We start from the raw sequence: 17,263 nt of genomic DNA, 5'->3' as shown, positions 1-17,263 counted from the left end.
TATACATTTACTTTATTAGAAATTGCCAAAGTGTGTTTTCTAGAGTAGCTGGGTCATCTTCCCACCAAAAGTGTATGAGGGTTTCTGTAGCTCAGTTATCCTTGCCAGCACTTGCTACATTTTAGATTCTCTAAGACCTATGTAGCACTAACTTATTGTGGTTTTAATTTGTATTTGCCTAATGACTGATAATACGGAGCATCTTTTTCATATGTATATTTGCCTTCCCTATACCCTCCGTGATGAAGTGTCTAAGTATTTCATCCATTCTTAAAATTCGGTTGTGTTCTTATAGTTGAATATTATGCACAGAGCAAATATTTTTATTTTTGACAAAGTCCAAATACTGAATTTCTGATGCATCAGGTTTTGCTGTCATGTGTAAAAACTCTGCCTTACTCCAGCTCTTAAAGATTTTCTGCTATGTTTTCTTCTAAATGTTTTCTAGTCTTTTTTTAATACTTTTAGATCTATGGTGCATTTGAGGGTTAAGCTCTTTATACAATCTAGGGGTTAGGTTAAAGTTTATCTTAATTTTTTGCATATGAATGTTCAATTGTTCCAAACATTTGTCATAAAGGTTATCCTTTTCCCATTGAATTGCTTTCGCATGTTTTCAAAATCAATAGGCCATATTTGTGTGTGTCAATTTCTAGACAATTTCTGTTCCATTAATCAATGTGTGTATCTTTTCATCGATACCACACTGTCTTGATTACTACGAGTTCATAAATCAGTCTTGAAATTGGGTAGTACGATTCTTTCAACTTTGCTTTTCTTTTTCAATAGTGTTCTGACTAGTTCCTTTCTATTTCCATATCAATTTTAGAATCAGCTTGCCCACATTTATAAAATATCCTGCTGGGATTTTGATAGGAATTGCATTAAATCTGTAGATTAATTTATCTTTACTAGGTTGAACCTTCTAATATATGACCATGAAATGTCCCTCCATTTATTTAGGTCTTTGTTTTCTTTCCCTGGCATTTTATGTTCTATGCATACAGATTTTACATGTGCTTTGTCAGATTTATACCTAATATTTCTCTTTTTTAGAGCTATTGTAAATGATATATTGTACTTACTTAAGTTTTCAGTTGTTTGTTGCTTTTATATAGAAATACAACTAATGTTTATGTGTTGATGTTGTATTCTGAAATCTTGCCAAACTTATCTATTAGTTCTAAGAGTATTTTTATAAATCCGTTGGATTATCTGTAAAGAAAATCATATTATCTGTGAACAGTGACAGTTTTATTTCTTCCTTTCTAATCTGGCCTCCATGAAGTCTGATGAGAAATCCCCAGTCATTTGCATTGTCATTCCCCTCTAAGTAATTTGTTGCTTTTCTCTGGTTGCTTTCCTGCTTTGTTTTGTTTTTTGTTTTTTGTTTTTTGTTTTTTGTTTTTTTTTAGCTTGTCTTCAGTTCTCAGTTTAATATGATATATCTGGGTGTGGAATTCTTTTTCTATATTTTATTTGTGGCTCATTCAGTTTCTTGAATCTATATATTTGTGTCTCTCATCAAAATTTGGAAGTTTTAGCCATTATTTTTTCAAATATTGTTCTGAATCTCACTTTTCTCCTTCTGGAATTCTGATGACATGCATTCAGACTTTTTTTTTTTCATTTAGAACTTTTGGCACTGTTTCATGACGCCAGATCCTTTTCCATCATTTTGATTTTTTATTCTCTTCTGTTCAGATTGGATAATACCTATTTTTTCTATCATCAAGTGCACTGAATCTTCACTCTTGTCATATTCATTCTGACTTTGAGCCCATTTCGTGAATTTTTTTATTTTGTTTATTGTATTTGACAGTCCTAAAATTCCCATGTGGTCTCACATACCTTGTTTTTTCTTTGATAAGACTGTATTTTAACGTTGTTTCAAGAATGTTTGTAGTTGCCTGCTCAAGCATTTTTATAGTAGCTGCTTTAAAGTATTTGTCAGAGAATCCAAAATCTGTGTCATCTCATTGTAGGCATCTATTTGTTGTCTTTTTTCATGTGAATTAATATTTCCTGATTCTTTCTATGTCATACAATTTTGAATTTTGTCATTACCACTATGAATAACATATTATAGGGCCCTAGATCTTAATTAAGTGCTATTGAGAATTTTGATATTTTTGTTTTAGCAAACAATTTGATTTGGTTGAGTCATGACTACCCTTATTTCAGTTGTCATTCCCATGTCAGTTTGGTTTTGAAAACCTCTATAGTGCTTGCCACTCAGAACTGTCCCATATGTGTACCACCTGGAGCCAGTCTGGGACACAGGTAATGGTCTATCCTTTAGTTTAGCTTTCTTTTTTTTTTTTTTTTTAATTTTTTTTCAACGTTTATTTATTTTTGGGACAGAGAGAGACAGAGCATGAACGGGGGAGGGGCAGAGAGAGAGGGAGACACAGAATCGGAAACAGGCTCCAGGCTCTGAGCCATCAGCCCAGAGCCTGACGCGGGGCTCGAACTCCGGGACCGCGAGATCGTGACCTGGCTGAAGTCGGACGCTTAACCGACTGCGCCACCCAGGCGCCCCTAGTTTAGCTTTCAAGGTGTACCTGCCTCAGCTGTTTGGGTGTCAATCCAGACATGAGCAGCTCAAGGGGGGGCCAGGAGTTCACTTTACTTTATAAGTTTGCTTTCCTGAGCTTCTTTCTTTCTATGACCACACCAGTACTTTCCAGTTCCTTGGGGCTCCTTTTTTCAGTCCTCAAGCCAGCAGATGGGGGCTTAAATTATCGCAGTCTACCATGCACTTCCTGTGACCATGCCTGTGTCCTTGGCCTAGAGGAAGAAAGACAGATATAAAAATATTCCATCGGGATTGTCTTGTCCCCTTGAGATCACGGTTTCTTCTCTCAGAGTTTTAGATTCTTGCACAACCCCATTGTTTCAGCCACCAGTGGAGATATACAGATGACCTTGGGAATAGGGTACAAATAAACAGAGAAAAAATAAAAACAAAAAAGATAAAAAGATTAACAGGGTGCCCCTCCACCCTCTCTCTGAGAGTTAAGAGCTCCCCTTCATGTTCCTAGAGCCAGAACCGGAGGTCATCTTCTAGCCCTTTCTATTTCTGTGTCCTGAGACCATCTTCCAGGTTTCAGGCTGTGTTGAGTTCAGGCCAGAGGATACAGCAAAGGAGAAACCAAATGGTAAACGTCACCAATTCAATGGAACTTCCAATTCAGACATATACCCCAGTGTGTCAGCTTACTATTTCCTTTTTAGAGGCCTTGAACAACTGTTCTATGTATTCTACCAAGTGAAAAGACCAGGTGGAGAGTGGTTCTTCATCTTAGAGGAGGGGGAAGATTGCTGGTGGAATTTTAAGTCCCTATTCTTGAAGAAAAAGCTGATAATTATAACCCTGAATCTGATAGGTTCAATATTGGGGACACTTATTTGGAAATTTTTATTATATTTTCAAACTTCCAGAAAAGTTGAAAGAATAGTACAAGAAATTCTCTTATGCTTTTTACCCAGACTTACTAATATCTTACATTTTGTCCCATCTGCTGTATCATTCTTTTTCCATCTCTCTCTAGATAGATGTAGATAGATAATTTGTCTTCTTGAGTCATTGAAAAGTAAGTTGGAAACATCATGTCCATTCCGTAACTACTTCATTGTGTGTTTCCTTGGAACAGAGAACATTCTCCTACATAATCACAGTACAATTATCAAAGTCAAATAGCTTAATATTGATGTAATGTCACTGTCTCATCCACAGTCCATACTCAGATTTCATCAATTTGAAATCATGCATTTCATTTCGTTGCATGTCTCTTTAGTACCCTTAATTGGGAACAGTTTCCTAACCCTTTCTTTGTATTTTTTCACCTTAACCTTTAAAAGAATGCAAGTCCATTATTTTGTAGAATGTCTTTCAATTGAGGTTTGCTAATATCTCCTCACGCCTGGACTCTGGTTATGAATGTTTTCGGCAAGAATACAACAAAAGTGATTTTGCGCCTTTCTCAGTGAATCATATCAGGAGTTTCTTAATGTCAATTTGTCCAAACACTGGGTTGTACCATTTGGTTAAGGTGGCATCCACCAGGCTTACCCATCATAAACTAATAGTTTCTACCCAAAAATCAGTTTAGGGGAATCAGAAGCTGCTTCTTCTTCAGAAGAAGAAACTTTCTTCTCTTCCTTTGTTAGGTTGTTTTGACCTAACACCTAGGGAATGCATTCTTTGCGTTCTGCCTGGAATCAAAACAATCCCCGGTCATTCTTTCACTGCTTGCTTGCTATTCCCAGCTGAGAGCAGTGTCAATGCCTGGGTGGGAGTGGGCCTTCTTCCAGCCTGGGCAACCACCCGCTGTTCTGCATGCCTATGGTGCCCAAATATATGGAGACTGACCAGCTCTGTGGGTGGGAAGGAAAAGATCTGCAGGATGACAAGGCCCTAATTTTCATGGGAAAAATCTATCCTAAACCTTACTTCTGCTTCTTGAAATAGCCTAGTGAGGAAACACTTTTTGAAAATGAATTTCAGCCAAAGAACCCTTTAAGAGAGTTTAGTTCCTGAAAGTGCTCACATCCCCCACCCCCTCAGTGCCTGCTGCTCTGTGGTGTGTGATCTCGCACAAGTTGTGAATGAGTTGAGACAAGTAATCGATATTTCATTTCTATATTTATAACTCCCCTGTAATGCAAGTCTGACAAAGCAAATGTCCATTAAGGAAAAAGAAAAAAAAAAAAAAAGGAATTTGCACCAGGGCGTTTCACGTGGCTTCCTGAATGTATTCACACTAACGAACTGAAGCCACATCCTCAAAGAGTTCATTATATTCAGGTTGGTTCTGGCCGAATGTGGTTCCATCTCACTGTGTGCTCAGCCATTAGTATCCAGCTTCCAAAATAACTGAAGGCAGATGAGGAAACAAATATAGCACTAAGCCCTGGCCAGGTGAAGAACTGCTGTCTCAAGTTTTGTTTCCCCCAGCAGTTTAAAACATTTAAAGCGATAAATTATGGATTACTCCTTTGTTTTGATTTATTAGTCTTAATATTTTGATACACCCTCTCAGAAACTGGTGTGCTCCAACTCAGCATGGTGATAGCAAGGGCCTTGAGTAGTTTCTATTCTTGGATTTTTCTAGGTTTCCTTCTCAACAGTCATTTCAAAAAGAAAGAAATATTTGACATATGGCAAGTCGAGTAGAGAATGACCCAAGGCTGTCTAGTAATTTTTCCAGTTCTTGTTGCTTGAGTGGTCAGAAGTTCCTCAGCACATATATACAAAGTCCACGAAAACACACAAACTCATTTTTTTTTTCAAATTAGGAAACGTGATATGTCCTGAACAAGGCCATGGGGAAGATTTCCTTACTCAAAGTGGAGCATTTTGTCACTTTTTTGTTAGCATTACCTTGCTTTACCTCTGGCTCTCTCTCCTGATTTTACTCACTTTTACCACTAACAAATTGGTAATTTTGACACGTTTATAAAAGTTTGTAGACGTTTCTTTTTTGTTATTTTACACTTCAGTATTTCTGATACGATTTCTTTTCTACGCCCCTCTTCTTATATGCTCAGGATTCATGCTTCACTCTCCATTTCACACCTTTCTCTCCTCAATATGTCTCTCATTAGAATTTCTTATTCCTTCCACTCATTGGCTGAGGAGATGAAAATATGCTTGAAACAAGTCCCCAGTGTCTTCTGGCCATCTCTGTTTTGGAAAGTCCAGTCAGTTCCAGCCGTTCTGGGAAGCTGTGAGTTAGAGGTTGGCAGCAGACCCTGGTAGGAGAAAGTCTGCCTCCTGAGGTAGTCCTGAGAAGCTGATCCATCTCATTTCTGGATTGACCTGTATGGTTGAGGAGGATGGTCACGTTCAGGGTATCCGTCTCTAAGCTAGCTGTGACTGGCCTGGACTTCTCATACCCAACTTAGAGAAAAGGACACAGAAGGGGTCAGAGAAGAGGTTCTGAGTTGATTTATTCTGTGTCAGAGCTCCTCACCAACATTATCTTCCACATCTTCACATCGCAATTCAGCTTCCCACTTTTTCCTCAAGTACCTTTTCTGTTTGTTTTTTCTTCTCTGTTTATTTAAAATGATTGACTCAGTACTTTGAGACTAAAATGGACCTTAGATCTTATCTAGTCTGGTTCCCTACCTTGACAAATAATAACTCTACACTCAAGGAAGATACAGGGACATGGAAAAGAATAGTAGAAATAGCATGGGGTTTGAATTCATAAGGAAAGGGGTTCACTTCTGGATCCACTTAATGCCTCTGAAATTTATTGTCTAATCTATAAAGTGGGAGCAATGATACTGGTCTTATGAACTTACTGAGGATTAAACAATTGAATGAAAGAACATATGTAGAATGTCTAGCACAGTGACTGGTATGCAGTAGGTGCTTAATAACCATTCATCTTCTTTCTCTTTTCTCAATAGTTTTTCCAATGTTGTCTTTGAATCCCTCCTTATTCTCTGCCCAATGCTATTCTCTTATGTGACTCTCACAAGAAATTTTTTGCCTATTCTCTTGCTTTCTACCTAGTTCTGTCTCTCTCCCTGTTTCTCTTCCTGGTGAATCCACAGTCCTACTTAAAACTCCCTGCAGGCTTTGCCTTTAATTCATGTACAAGAACTGACTTTCTCAAGGGCAATTTCTGGAAGTATTTCTTGATTCCCACAGCCTTCAGGCTCTTTCTCCCTTTGAGCTCCCATCCCACTTTCTGTCTGCAGCACTCACACTGACTTGCCATATTTTGCCTGGTATCATTGGTTCTACTTGTGTGCATGCATCTTACCTCCTGAGCTAAATTGGAACATTCATGTCTTTTTTTAATAGAGGTAAAACTGACATACAACATATTTGTTTCATATGTACAGCATAGTGATTCATTATTTGTATATATTGCAAAATGATCACAATGATGTAGTTAACATCTGTCACAATACAGAATGTATTTGTTACAGAATGTAACAAATGTAACAAATCCAAAAAGCTATGTAGTTTTTTTCTTGTGATAACATTTAAGATTTACTTTCTTAGCAACTTTGAAATATGCAATACAATATTAACTATAGTCACTATACTGTACATTACATCCCCTTGACTTGTTTCTTTTATAACTTATTTATTTATTATTTTATTATATATTTTGGCTTATATAAATAGATATAGATGGTATAGATATAGATATAGATGATATAGATATAGATAAATATCTTGGCTTATATAAATATAGATAGATAGAGATATAGAGATATAGATATAGACATAGATATAGATATAGACATTGATATAGATGATATAGATAGATATAGATTATATAGATATAGATATAGATAGATAAATATAGATACAGATATAGATATAGATATAGATATAGATATAGATATAGATAATTTATATATCTCAGCTCATACAGTAATTGTCTTTCTCTATCTGACTTATTTCACTTAGCATTATACCTTCTAGGTCCATCCATGTTGTCACAAATGGCAAGATTTTATTCTTTTTTATGGCCAAATAATATTCCGCCATGTGTATAAATACTACATTTTCTTTATTTATCCATCAGTTGACACTTAGGTTGTTTCCATATCTTGGCTATTGTGAATGATGCTGCAATGAACATGGTGGTGTAGATATTTTTTCAAGATACTGTTTCATTTTTTTTTTCCAGATAAATACTCAGAAGTGGAATTGCTGGGTCACATAGTAATTCTACATTTAATTTTTTTGAGGAACCTCCATACTGTTTTCCACAGTGGATGCATCAATTTACGTTCCCACCAACTGTGCAGTTTTTCTTTTTCTTCGCATCCTCATAAACTTGTTATTTCTTGTCTTTTCATAATAGCCATGTTAATAGGTGTAGTTTTTATTTGCATTTCCCTGATGATTAGTGATGTTAAGCATCTTTTCATGTAGCTGTTGGCTATCTGTATGTTTCTTTGGGAAAAATTTCTACTGAAATCCTCTGCCCATTTTTAAAAATATTTTTATTCATTGTTGACAGACAGAAAGAGACAGAGTGCTAGCAGGAGAGAAGCAGAGAGGGACACACAGAATCTGAAGCAGGCTCCAGTCTCTGAGCTGTCAGCACAGAGCCCAATGAAGGGCTCAAAACCACGAACCATGAGATCACGACCTGAGCCGAAGTTGTACACTTAAACAACTGAGCCACCCAGGTGCCCTTGCTCTGCCCATTTTTAAATTGGATTGCTTGGGGGTTTTTTTTGTTTGTTTTGTTTTGTTTGCTATTAAGTTGTATGCCTTCTTTATATATGTTGGATATTAACCCCTTATTATGATTTGCAAATATTTTCTTCTATTTGGTAGGTTGTGTTTTCATTTTGTTGATGATTTCCTGTGCAGAAGCTTGCTAAATTGCTATAGTCGCACTTGTTTATTTTTGCGCTTGTTGCCTTTGCTTTGGCATCAAATCCAAAAATCATTACCAAGACTAATGTCAAGGAGCTTAATGCCTTTTTTTCTTCCAGGAGTTTTATATTTTCAAGACATATTTAAGTCTTTAATTCATTTTGAGTTAATTTTTTAAAATTTTATTTATTTTTTAAAATTCCAGTAGAGTTAACATACAGTGGAATATTATTTTGAGATGTACAATATAGTGATTCAACACTTCCATACAACACTCAGTGCTCCTCACAACAAGTATACTCTTATTCCCCACTTATTTAACCCATGTCCCCATCCATCTTCCCTCTGGCAACCACTAGTTTGTTCTCTATAGTCGAGTCTTATTTATTTGTTTGTTTGATGTTAATTTTTGTGTTTGATGTAAGATAGTGGTACCGTTTCATTCTTTTGCAGGTGGTTGCCCAGTTTTCCCAACACCATTTATTGAAGATCGTCCCTTCACCATTGTATATTCTTGGTTACTTTGTGTTAAATTAATTGCCCATATATGCATGGGTTTATTTCTGGGCTCTCTATTCTGTTCCACTGATTTATGTATCTGTTTTTATGCCATTATCATACTCTTTTTATTACTGTGGCTTTGTAATATAGTTAGAAATTGGGGAGTGTGCTGACTTTGTTCTCTTTCTTCAAGGTTGCTTTGGTTCTTGAGGGTCTTTTATGGTTTTATACAAATTTTAGGATTGTTTGTTCTATTTCTATGAAAAAAAATTGAAAATTCCTGAGAGCTGGAACCACACTTAATATTACTAAGTTATTATTCCCTACCAGGTCTCAGAATATTAATATTCATTGGTAGATTAATGGATTACTATCACCGTTTCCCCAAGACACATTTTCCTGCAGTTTTTTAACAAAAGGGGACAAATGAACATGAGTTGAATATTTGCTTGCAATTTTATAGCTATTGGAATGTTTCTGTGTAATGACACACTAAGTAAATGGTGCCACTCTTGCCTTGGGTAACCTGTGAACTCATGCTGCCACACACCATTATGGAGACACCATTGCCTATGCACACTAGCTTTTCTGTATTTGCATCAGGAATGTGCGCAAGCCTGTATCTGTGGTGATGAACTCCCATTTTTCCTGTTAGAACACAAAACCATTTCATGTCTACCTGTGGGTCAAGTCAAAGATGCATCCATCAGTGATACAAAGGCCCTATTATGTCATCCTGGTTGTCCTGTAGAGGGACTGTGGGCACCCCATTGTGCATTTCCCAGCCCTTCGTCCCTTTCACGTGAAGCCCTTCAGACTGAATTTACAAATGGGCTTTAAACTGGATCACCTCAAGATGAATTTGTGTGCTCAGTCAGATGTTAGCAATGTATTATTTGGGTTGTATAAAATGGGAGTTTAGTGAGGTTAATTTCTCCCTCCTCCCCACCTTAGGCTAATTATTGGAGAAAGTGTTTGCAGACCTGGAACTTCTCATAATTCATCCTGCCTTCTGTTTCTTTAGAGTCTGAGCTCATAAATCTCTGTTTGTGATGACATAATTGGTTGCTAGAGGAATGTGGTGGTACTGCCAGCTGAGAATTACAGCTCCAAACTCCAAGCAACTGAAAAAAACTCATTCAAAGAAATACCCCTGTCCTTTTCTTCCTTGACTTGTCAGAGATGACGTGTCCAAACACTCTCATGAGCAAGAGTAACCACATCAAGCTAAGAGAACCTGACACTTATTTCAGAATACAAACTCCCCAAAATTCATGAAGGAAACAGAAATGAACATATCCCAAGAGGAACCAGTCACTTCAGAATTTATTGTCTATTAGAAAGTACAACATTAAAAATACCGAATCAACATTTTTCTCTGTAGGGATTACTTAGCTTTGAAATATAATGTAATCTTCCATTTTTAATTTCTACTTCTTTCCTCTCCCTATAGTGTCTGTGAATTTGCATTTCTATGACATATGTATCTATTATGCATTTGCAAAAGTTATATAAGGAAAGTGAGAATGGTGGCACATTAGAACTCTAAGAACATTTAAAAGATTTAGTCCAACCCCTAATTTTAGAGATGAAGATACTGAGCTCCAAAAACATGTCTGAGATCTGTTTACTGAAAGCAGGGTTAGTGTCACAGAAAGGGGTGGGACCCAAGGCTCTTATCCCCAGCCCAGCACCCCTGGTATCATACTGCCAATGTACAAATTAGCTAGATGTCAGACGGACAGACGGTTCCATTCATCTTGGCCCTTTCCCATTAATGGTTATCAGAATTCTATTATTAGAAAAAAGCTAGTGTAAGTATTCTCATTTTAAACTCAGGAAATGGAAATGAAGTTGAGAAGTGTTTAAGTTCACTAAATAGAATGTTGAAATGGTGTTACTGTCACTGTCCTCATCTTTAAAATGAGTAAGTTAACTAAATGATCCTTGAGTCTTTTGCTCAAACTGAAATACTCAAGAATTATAAATCTTGCTGAATATTCTCTGTGAGATTTACCCTTTTCCTCTCCTGAAATATTGTCCCTCAACAATCCTGAACTTTCATTTTCTCCAAATACAAAATAGAGCTAATTGTATTTATCAAGGCAACAGTGATAGTAAATAAAATGATGTACATAAAGCACATTGAGTTCCTTGAATGAAAAGCAACATGAGAATGAGCAGTAAACCACTTACAGCAGCTCAAAAAAAGCAGTAACTGTAGAATATAATCATTTCTAAATTTAGCATTTGTGGATTATTATTTGTTTGGTAGATTATTTCTTGCAAATGTTTAATCTCAAATTGACTCTCCCACCACTCAGAATGCATCAGGATTAGTCAGAAGGAACTCAAGGAAACACTGGCCACTTTTAATATTTAATAAAACCTTCTATTATTAGTAAGGTAATTTTCTGTTGCATTCAAAATGTAAATTCCAATATACTCCAGAACTGTGTTTTAATGGCATTTTGCGTGCTGTTTGGGATTATTTATATAACAGTTTTCTCCATTAGCAGAGATAAGTGACGGTCAATTATAATACATTTTAAAATGCTTTTCATGTATTTTATTTTTTTATCATCTCACTTGAAAGTATATTTCTAAAGATACTTAAAATTGGTTCACATTATTTTTTTTAGAGTTTATTTATTTATTTTGAGAGAGAGGAAGAGAGTAAAAGCAGGGAAAGAGCAGAGAGAGGGAGAAGAGAAATCCAAGCAGGCACTGCACTGTCAGCTCAGAGCCTAGCATGGGGCTTGATCCCATGAACCATAGATCATGACCTCAGCCAAAACCAAGAGCTGGATGTTCCACCACTGAGCCACCCAGGTTCACTCCTGGTTCACATTCGTAATGAACTTGCTACAGATTGACCTCGGTACCTATTACACAGACAGGTTAGTTGCCATCTTGGATGTAGTTTGAGTAATCTAAATCTGACCCAATGTATCCCCATAGTCAGCTAGTTATTTGTTTCAAATTTATAAATCCATATGCACAGCACATATAACTGATGGCAAAGAGTAAAAGCCTTGTTTTAGGAAGCAACTCTCACTGTTAGTCCACTGGGGCGGTTTTGACTGGGGTAGGGAACTATATTTAAAAAACAGAGGGGAGGGGCGCCTGGGTGGCGCAGTCGGTTAAGCGTCGGACTTCAGCCAGGTCACGATCTCGCGGTCCGTGAGTTCAAGCCCCGTGTCAGGCTCTGGGTTGACAGCTCAGAGCCTGGAGCCTGTTTCTGATTCTGTGTCTCCCTCTCTCTCTGCCCCTCCCCTGCTCATGCTCTGTCTCTCTCTGTCCCAAAAATAAATAAACGTTGAAAAAAAAATTAAAAAAAAAAACAGAGGGGAAAGTGTGTGCATGAATTTTTGTCTGTGCAGGAAACCCCACCCTGTAGATAATAGTATCTCCATATTACTTCTCTTGTCTATCAATCTTTATTCCCCTTAAGAGAGTTACCATGATATTGTGTAAACAATGGAACTTTAAAAAAAGTCTTAATGAATAAATTAAAATGTTATTGAAATATGTTCAATTCTGTATTTGAATCCTTAAAGGGGATATAAACAAATTAACACTTTTTTGAAGTGGGGCAACCAGACGTGAAAGAAACCATGCTGTCTGTGGAAAGAAATAGAGATGTTGTGCCTGGAGATGACAGGCTTAGTGGGGATATGTTAGATTATCTCCAAATATCTGAAGCATTATCATGTGGAAGAATGACTTGAATTATTCTATTTGGCTTCTAGCAATATAGAAGAACAGATTTTAGCTTATTATAGGAAAATGGTTTTCTAAGAACAAGAAAGGTGGAAAGATTTGGTAGAACGTGAACCCCCAGTTGTGGAGGAGTTTGGGCCCAGTGTGGATGAACACAGCTTAGATTGGATGACCCTCAAGGGTGTTCCCAGCTCAAAGATGTTATGATTTGAACAGTGACTTTGGCTTGATTATTGTATAGGTCTCTGTTTTTTTTTTTTTTTCATTTATATAATGAAAGATTTGACTAATTCAGCAATTGTCTACTGGTTTTCTCAGAATGGTAACCCCTACCTCCTATCCCCCGCCCACCCAATGAAATCTTATGTAGAACCTCGATGCAAAAACAACCAAGAGGGAAGCGTCTGTCCCTGGAAAAGGGATTGAAAGTCTGGAGCTGTCTACCCTTCCTGCCTCCAGCCAACCTCCACTTCCCCTTGGAAAGCCTCTGAGTATCACTGAAGAATCTGAGAACTACAGGTTAAAACCACAAGATTAAATGCTTTCTAATATTCTTAGCAGAGCTACAATTCTATGATTATCATATAAATCAACAATTACTCTTAAACCAGATTAGTAAATATGATTTTTTTAACTGTTTCAGGCTTCAGACTTACAGAAGAGAAACTATGTACAGAATAGTAAGACTGCAGGAGGGACTGGGTGGCTCAGTCCATTGAGCTGCCGACTTCGGCTTATGTCGATCTCATGGTTCCTGAGTTCAGCCCGGAGTTGGACTCTGTGCTGACAGCTCAGAGCCTGGAGCCTGCTTCAGATTCTGTGTCTCCTTCTCTCTGCTCCTCCCCTGCTCACACTCTGTCTCTCTCTCAAAGATAAATAAAGATTAAAAAAAAATTTTTTTAAAGGAATTAGACTGTGGACTTTAGAACCAGTTCCCCTTGATGTTTGGTTTACCCAAGAGATCCTAGCTTTGGGGACAACTTTTCCCAAACTCAAAGCTTTCTTAATAAGATCCCAGAGCTACCTTTTATAATCTTGACAAACATTCTTGATAGTCATTTTTTTTCTTCTTTTTCTTTTTTCTTTTTATTTATTTTCTTTCGCTTTTTTTTTCTGTCTGAGGATCACCTATACTTTTTGCCTAAAATGGAAGTATATTTGTTCAGCAAAAATTTCTGGCACACTTACTCTTTATAGAGTTTTAGCAGAAAACAAGAACAAAGAAAACAGAATAAATCATACCTTTCCACAGCTTACAGTTTAATTCAGAGAGTTGCAACCATACATTATAGGTTCTTCTAAGATGATTTTCAGGGGCCCTTTATGTCCCTGCCACTCATCTTCCCTGTCTACTTATTCCCCTTGATGTCCCTCCTTTGCTAGTTCCTGGAGCCCTCTTGCTGCTGTCTGTCCAACCAAAGCACCCTTCTACATCAGCTTCATGGCCACTGCTTCAAATGCTTTCTGCTTCCAAGCTTCTTGTCTTGTTTTCCTCCATATCCCTAATAAGGACTTCCATGCTATTGGATCTGACCTTGAACATTTAAAGGAAATGGTCTAAAAGGTGGATAAATTTAATGAGCTTAACTGTCTCCTTTCCTACTTCTCATTTAGGGAGAATTTATGCTTTTAATAATTTTAATAAATTGAAATTAACTAGTCTGAGGCAATCTTCAGTGGGTAGGATATCTAAGAAATATACTTTCCTGCCACTTTCTATTCTCAAGATTTGCTGACCTGTACTCTAAATTATGGAACCAGATAGCAATATGAACTGGTTGAACAGTTATGTAGAGAAACATCTGTACGGGGTACCTGAGTGGCTCATTTTGTTAAGCGTTGGACTTCGGCTCAAGTCATGACCTCAAGGTTTGTGAGTTCTAGCCCAGTGTTGGGCTCTGTGCTGACAGCTTAGAGACTGGAGCTTGTTTTGGATTTTGTGTCTCCCTCTCTCTATCTGCCCCCCTCTTCTGCTCACACTCTGTGTCTCTCTCTCTCCTTCAAAAATAAATAAACATTAAAAAATAAACAAATGAGGTGAGAAACACTTCTCACACTTGAGAGCAAGCAAAACACAGAAAAACAAATCAAGGACAGAAGTTTGTTGGGAGAGGCTCCCTTGTGTAGATATGTCTTCATTTGAATTTTGAAGAAGGTAATAGACATATGTAAACTGATCCCATCTTTTTTTCTCTCTTCTTGGAAGTTCTGTAAGAAGGATGAGAGTACAGATATAGATTAGGATAGTCTAAGGATAATACCAAAGGTAAGTGTGCTTGGGGTTTTAAAATACTTGCTGGAAGCTATTTACTGACTGGTTACTAGGAGACAGCATGACTCATTGCTTACTTCCCCTCTGTGGCCAACTTTCAGTCATTTATCACCAAGCACATTGGATCAAGACTGATAGAATCTTTAGAAAAAATTATGGAGTGCTCTATTCTAGTAAGGAGGCACTAAACTGTGGAAATAAAATGATCCCCGAAGATGAGGTCTACTGAGAAATCATCGCTACACATGTCCTATATGCACTAACAGTCCAGGGATTTACTGTGGTGGAGAGGTATATGCATGATAAGATATGAACAATATATTTAAAAGCAACCACACGTGGCATTATTGAGACCAATGTGGATAGTAAATATCATATCTTCCCTAGAGGTTTTACCCCCACTTTCTGGATAAATATATTTACATTATAACCCAGTGTTCTTAATTTCCATGAAATGAGGCACTTAAATATTCCTTTAATAATCTTTCTAAAGATTTTAATAACCAGAACAAATTAGCATGAATTCCAAACCATCAAGTCTTCCCAGATAATTCATAAATTAAAAAGTACATTATAAGATATGTTAAAAAGTGGTGGTATAAATGACATATAGGAAAATTTTGGTCAAGTCACCTGTGCACCACACACTACCTCATGGACATCATGTGTAATGTACAATCAGTTGGGAATTTTTTTTAACGTTTTATTTATTTTTGAGAGAGCACAAGTGAGTGAGGGGCAGAGAGAAGGGGGACAGAGGATCTGAAGTGGGCTCTGCACTGACAGCCTGACAGCAGCAAGCCTGATGTGGGGTTCAAACCCATGAACTGTGAGATCATGACCTGAGCCGAAGTCAGACACTCAATCAACTGCGCCATGCAGGTGTCCCTCTGTTGGGAATTTTAATAAAGGAACATTCAGTGCATTTCCATAACAACATCAGTATTGTCAAAGACAAAACCTAGATAGTATAAGCTTTACTTAATAGAAGAAACAGAGTAAATATGAAAAGAATGAACAATTATGGAGGTATGGATGTATGCATGTGTGCATGAGTGTGAGGGCAAAGTTGAGCAGTGGGCATATGCCAATCACTAACACAAGAAGCAAAGAGATGTGTGGCTGGGGCACATTTTGCAATATTTACTTAAGTTTTCATGCTGTATTCTTCCTCTATCTTCTTTACCTGTTCAAGTCAAGATCTGTACCTGCTGGGGATTTGCAGCAGAGGAGAAAGTAAAAGCTGTCAAAATTCTAAGACCATTGAGAAGAGCAGTGACCTATGCAAGAGTGCCTAGAGCATATCTCTCTGAGAGAAAAAGAGAGAGGCAGGTAGGGAAGAAAGAAAGGAGATCAGTCTCCCTCATGGCAACTCAGATTTCCCTAGTTCAGGAGAGCTAGGACCTGCTCCCTGCTCTTGGCAACATGCTGAGGCTGAGGGGGCTCAGGAAAGGTAGGTGTGGGATGCTCTCGGGAAACACCTCAACATTCTTGGTCCCAGGCTTGGCACGAAGCCACAGAACAGAGACTATCACGTGGACTGGGAGCAACCAGACAGAGAAACTGAGGTCTACCCTATCTTGACATGTCCATCAGATCCCTAAACCCTGCCCAAATCTGCTGAAGAAGATGATGAGGAAGCCCTAAAGGAGGTTGAGTTTTATTTCCTCCAGCCTAGGTGGGGAAGGATGTAGAGATGATATTAAGTGTATTTATGAACAGTAAGCCACCTGAGTTTATTATAGACCTGCTACCAAAGTATAAATCCTTTTATTCTGTGTACCCCAAAGAGTGTATGTCCTGATACAGATTGCTAAGGCTCTGGCCACAGCTCCACCACCAACTAGCTGTGTGTGACCCTGCCAAGTCTCTTAACCTCACTGACCCCAGTGTCTTCACCTGTAAAACTGGGATTAACAATAGTACCAATTCCACATGGCTGTTGTGAAGATGAAACAAGATCATGTGTATCTTTGGCACTGAGCAAAACCTCAATAATTATCAGCTATTATAATCCTCATCATTATTATTTACTTCTCCTCCTGAACTGCTGTGGTTGTTACCTAAATGTGAAGGAGAAGGCGCTACCTAAAAATATGGTTCAATTGATAGCCATGGTTACTCATGGATTTTCTTTCACCATACCTTAGAAAATAAACAAATAAGCAAAAATCTTTTTTGTTCCTTTGCCCCCCAGAAGACTATTCAATTGCATGTGAAACAAAACACCTTCAGGGGAAGTGTTCCTGGGAAAAGGGATCTTTCCAAGATCTTGAATAGCTTATTGCACACTTCCCCGCCTCTATCCACACACATTATGTCTACCCAGTAAACTTATGGTCACCAGATGCAGAGTACATTAGGTCTCCACAAGTTGAACTGCGGTACACTGAGGGATGCCT

The sequence above is a fragment of the Prionailurus bengalensis genome, chromosome B4 (genome assembly GCF_016509475.1).
Source record: "Prionailurus bengalensis isolate Pbe53 chromosome B4, Fcat_Pben_1.1_paternal_pri, whole genome shotgun sequence".
NCBI classification, from domain to species: Eukaryota; Metazoa; Chordata; class Mammalia; order Carnivora; family Felidae; genus Prionailurus; species Prionailurus bengalensis.
The sequence above is the reverse complement of the archived record's forward strand: the minus strand, read 5'-3'. Positions refer to the sequence as shown.